The sequence below is a fragment of the Diceros bicornis genome, unplaced genomic scaffold (assembly GCF_020826845.1).
Source record: "Diceros bicornis minor isolate mBicDic1 unplaced genomic scaffold, mDicBic1.mat.cur scaffold_255_ctg1, whole genome shotgun sequence".
In the NCBI taxonomy this organism is placed as follows: Eukaryota; Metazoa; Chordata; class Mammalia; order Perissodactyla; family Rhinocerotidae; genus Diceros; species Diceros bicornis.
Window position 1 is genome coordinate 451,610 of NW_026691132.1, and position 5,152 is coordinate 456,761.

At 50.2% G+C, this 5,152-nt stretch overlaps 2 long non-coding RNA genes across 2 annotated transcripts; both read right to left on the reverse strand.

Annotated features, from left to right (window-relative positions):
• Nucleotides 1-273: 273 nt before the first annotated feature.
• Nucleotides 274-1,363, reverse strand: LOC131402756 (uncharacterized). Its single transcript, XR_009218941.1, has 3 exons — nucleotides 1,098-1,363; nucleotides 677-939; nucleotides 274-328 (listed from the first exon to the last, which is right to left on the reverse strand). It is a non-coding gene; the product is annotated as an uncharacterized LOC131402756 (long non-coding RNA).
• Nucleotides 1,364-2,435: 1,072 nt separating this feature from the next.
• On the reverse strand, nucleotides 2,436-3,353 carry LOC131402757 (uncharacterized). The gene is made up of 3 exons (XR_009218942.1): nucleotides 3,229-3,353; nucleotides 2,902-2,937; nucleotides 2,436-2,535 (listed from the first exon to the last, which is right to left on the reverse strand). It is a non-coding gene; the product is annotated as an uncharacterized LOC131402757 (long non-coding RNA).
• Nucleotides 3,354-5,152: the final 1,799 nt, after the last annotated feature.

Sequence of the window (5,152 nt, forward strand, 5' to 3'; positions counted from 1 at the left end):
GGAGAGCACAGTTAGACTGCTGATATTTGTTGAAAGTCTCCAGAAGAGGAGGAGGAGCAGGATGCTGGAGGTTGGTGGCACCAAATGTTAATGCTTTTCTCATCCCCCGAAAACTTATGGAAGGAGATGTTAGGATTAGCTGACAGGGATGTGGGGCAGAATGGCCACGATGTAAGTGACTTCCAGATCAATGATGTGTCACGGGAGATCAGAGTCATCAGCCACCAGCTCAGCCAATGCTTCCAATCTCCTCAACCTACATCAAGTTTGTGACCAGGCAGGAGTGGAATATGTCTCAAAGCTGGCTGCCGCTGTAGAGCGTGGTGACCTAGAAAAAACGCGAGGGAGAGTGGGTGAGATGAAGGTCTCCTGGGGATGCAGGGGGCCACTGGAGCCAGCGAAATATCACAGACCTTGGGACAAGGGAGACCTGACTTCTAATCCTGGCTCTGCCCCTAACTCACTGTGTGACCTTAGGCACAATACTCCCCTTTCTGAGCTTCAGTTTACCCATGTGAGAAATGGGGAAGGCAGATAGGACACCACCCCTGGGGACTGAGAGAACCCAGACATGAAGGGAAAGTGAAGGGTTGAAACAATCACATAACAGATGTAAGTCAGATGGAGGAATGACGGTGCCATCAGGGCAAGGAGAGACGGGAGTGGGAGACGCCACCTGGTCTTGGGTGTCTCTCAGCAGGGCGGAGTACTCCTAAGATGTGGGCTCCGAGATGCTGAGGTTCCAGCTGATGATGCGGAAATGTAGCTGGTGCTCTCTCTTGATGGATAAACTCTGGGCTGCAGAGCCAGGAGCCACCGAGAAGAAGAGCAGACAGGTGGCGACACTCAGCTCCCAGCACAGAGGCATGGTGTCCCACGGGGTCAGGGTGGTGGGTGCAGACAGCGTCCACACAGGTGGCTGACCCATCCTTCTCAGGCCTGGGGAGAGAGGGATGTGGGGACTCTAGAGAGAGGTCCTGAAACCTCTGGGGGTGGGGGCCAGAACAGGAAAGAGGAAATGGGAGGACAGTTGGGAGACAGAGAGGGGTGGTCACATAAGTGGTCATTAGGGGCAAATGCTGAGGGGAGGGTCTCACCTGAGGGAGACCAGTCTGCAACTTGAGTAGAAGGGGCCCAGGCTGCTCTTCTTGAACAATGATCCAGCTGGGGAGGAAGGAGGAGGAGGAGCAGGAGGGACAGGGGTTGGAGGAGGGGCTGGGTGGGATTTAACCCACCAGGAGCTGCTGGAACCAGGGTTTCACCAGGCTCTGCAGGACCCTCTCAGTGAAGTTGAACGTGGCCTAGCCATTGCTCATGTCTGATGAATACCGGAGGGTGGAGATGGTGACGTTGACTGTGAGGGTCTTCAAATTGTGCCCCAAAGCTGCAAGACGAGAGGGAGAGAGATGGCCATCTCCGAAAGCTGGCCTGAGACCAGCCCAGAGTCCTGCACTCATTATAATCTGTCGTCTTCTGTCCCAGTGGCACCACCACCCACCCGTGTGGTCACCCAAGTCAGAACCAGCATGTCTACTCAGCTCCTCCTCCCTCCCAGTAACACCCATTCACCTTGCACACTGGTCCTCACATACACTCCCTCTCTCCATCCCTGTCCTAGCTCAGGTCTTAACTTCCTTCACCCGGACAAACACCCCAGCAGGCTCACTGGATGCTCTGTCTAAAGGATGTTCTTCATGGACTACTAGAAGAATCTTTCTGAAATGAATACCTCACTAGGGCCACCACTGCTCTAGTACCACCCATGGCTCCCTATGGCCTTCAGTGTTTAGTTCAACCTTCTTGACCTGGCACTCAAGGCTCTACTCAATCTGGCTCCTGCTGACCTTTCAGTCTCATTTTATCCATCTATTGACGGTTAAACATTATGCTTCATGCAACCCAAATTCGTTTCTATTCTCCCCATATGGCATGTTGTTTCTGGCCGGAGCCTTTGCTCACGGAATCCTTTCTGCCAGGAAAATCCTTCATCCTCTATTTGCCAGGGTCCCTCCTACACATTCTTAAAGACTTCTGGTGTAACTTTCTCTAGCAAGCTCCTTCCCTCCAAATTATGCCAGGTGCCTCTCCCCAAAATATCCCACATTGTATTATAATGGTGTGTTAATTTCACAAGTCTAGGGGCTCTCTGAGAGCTGGCTTTAGACTGAATCGTTGGTATAATCTTTGTGATCAGCATGATTGTCCTAAAACCAGAATTTCATACCCTGGCTTCCCAGCTCCTGGATCACACCTGGCTCATGGGGAGTGGGGCCAGAGAGCTTCTCTTGGGAAGGAAAAGGGGCACCCAGATACCTGTGGTGGCTTCTGGTGGCACAGGTGATGATCAAGTATGCAGGGACGTGGTGGCCGGCTCGGGAGCTGTGGATAAGGCTGTCATCTGGGAGGGACAGAGTGGGAGGAGACCCGAGGCTCACATGGGCTCCAGCACTGGCTGTCTCAGGACCACCATTCACAGGTGAAGCATAAATGAGAGTGAGGGGACCGGTGACTGTGTGAGTAGAGGGATGAGCAAGCCTGTGGATGAGAGGAGCCCAAGAGAGAGTGATAGGTGAACAAGAGTGACTGAAATCAGAGGAGAGACAGATAGGCAGAAAAATGGGCAGATGGATGGGATACCTGGAAAAGGAGGACCAAGAGCGGGGCTTTAGGAGAATTAAAGTGAAAACCATGTGGGGTCAGAATGTGGTGGAGAACATATTTGTGTCTAAGGCTTTCTCACACTGGGCTGGGACTGTCCACCAGAACCCGGGAGGGAGAGAAGGGATGAATTAGGGCCCTTCCAGGTCCTTCCCTCACTAAGGACAGCAGGTGAAGGAGAACAAGTGCTCCCAAACTACAAATGCAGATGGGACACAGGAGATCAGGGTCAGGAATACTCACTGGTGGTAGTCGGGGCCACGGCTCCATAGGTGTAACCTGTGGAGAGAAGGCGAGAGGAGCTGAGCAAGAGTTGGGATGAACATAAAGAATTAAGGGAGAGAAAGGATGTAGTGACCTTTGTGGGAAAAGCAGAGGGGAAAGCAGAGGGGACGAGTGGAGGGGTGTTCAGGGGGAAGGCAATAAGTTGAAAGGTGGATGGACCCAGTGATCACACAGTGATGAGAAGACTGAACCCAGAGCAGGAGGATAGAGAGATGGATCATAGCTCACTTTAGAGCAACGGAGGGAACACAGAACAGACAGCATGGCTGTAGCACAGCCCCTCACCACTGAAGTAGAGGCTGTCCCAGTCCAGGGTGAAGGAGGCCAGGTGGGTGATGCGCTGAGTCTCATGGCTCAGCTCCCAGTAGAGTCACTCTCTGTCCAGCCCGGGACCTGCGGGGGTCAGAATGGAAGGTGCAGATGATGTCCAAGCCAGTGGCTACCCCACCCTTCTCAAGCCTGGGGGAGGAAGATCATGGGGATGTGGAATACTGAGCAGGGGTCATTCTGGGTGTGGAAAGTGAGAGAGGGGAAGGGAGGAAGTTGATGGAGATGCTGAAGGGGCTGCTCTGATGCCTGCAGGGGCTCTCCTAGGTGTCTCCCGTGTGAGACAACCCCCTCACAAGTAAGGCCTGACTTCTTTTAGGATGTGGAGGGGGCCTGTGAGTGGCAAAGAGGGGTGAACACACAGACCTGGGTGAGGGGGCACCCGCAGGTCTGCACAGACAGCAGCGAGAACAGTCAGTGCTCTGTGCCATCTGACACATGCAGGCAAGAAAGTACCGTTATGTTCTCTCGGTTCTACACTCCATGGTCTATTCTTTTTACTTCTTTCCTACTCCACAGTCATCACTCAGGCCTAGGGAACAATCATCTTATTCCTAATCTTATTTCCAGCACCTCCCATCTTGCCTATTAAGTCTTCATTCTTAACCATGAAGTCCATTTTAACCCACATGCTTAGACCAAACTCTAATCACATCATCCTTCTACTCGCATCTCTCCAGAGTGTTCCCACTGGACTTAGAACAGAGTCCCAAGTCACTCCTGATCTGGTCCTGCCTGTCCCCCCCCGCCAGTGTGGCTCACACCCCTCCCCCTGTGTTGACTCGGCTCAGCCATCTTTATTCTCAGTTCATGGACACACCAGGCTCTCTGCTTCAGGGGTGTCCTCATGCGGGTCCCTCTGCCTGAAACGCTCTCTTGAACACACTCCCACACCCTCACTCCAGTCTAACCCTCCTACCAGCTAAATCCAGTCCCAACTCTAGCTCTCAAGCTAAATATCAGTCCTTCTCAAGAGGGCTTCTCTGCCCCCTCAGGTTGATTCCCCTTGTGCCATACTCCCACATCACTCTCATCATTAACTTCTCAAAATCCAAATTCCCAAATACAATGTAAATTCCATGGAGGTGGGACAAGGTCTCTCTGGTTCTCCAGGTCCCCATGCATGTGTCCCAGGGCCTGGCTCATGAGATAAGGAATGATCCCGGTTTGTCTAGGACTGCCCTGGTTTGAACACTAAACGTCCTGTGTCCTGGAAAACCCCACTGTCTTGAATAAATGAGGATGGTTGGTCACCATTAATTATACACTCAGAGACTATCTATTGCATGACAAGCACACATTCCCCTGAAGAACATCACAGGAAAGCTAGAAGGAAAAAGGCACACACACATACACACACAATTAGTAGAGGCCAACAACTAAATACAAAATTACTAAACAAGATTCTCTGCAACGTGAATCACCAGACCGTTATTTCAGAAAAGTTTCAAGAAACAAAGTTAATTCCCTTTAAAAGGCAAGGTGGAGAGGACAGTCTTTTTGGAGACTAGTGCCCTTCCCTTCAATCTACAGTGTTGCTTAGTACTCCTCCAAATGATTTGAAATGTCATAAAGAAAAAAATACTCAAAATAAATCTGGATACTGGCAAATTCAATTTTAAATTTGTTATTAATAGAAAGAAGTTCAAATCATCTTCTTCCCTGAATGCTCCTTTATTTGAAATTTATGTGGAGGATTCATAGGACTTTAGAGATCAAATTGAATGGGTCTAAGGAATGTTGTTGAGTATCCCTGCTAATATTTCATAGGATGTCTTCTAATACTACATACACACACAAAACATTTCTGTATTTATATTATATATAAATCCTGACTTTTGAGTATTATGCAATGCAAGTAAATCTATATTTTCTACTATAA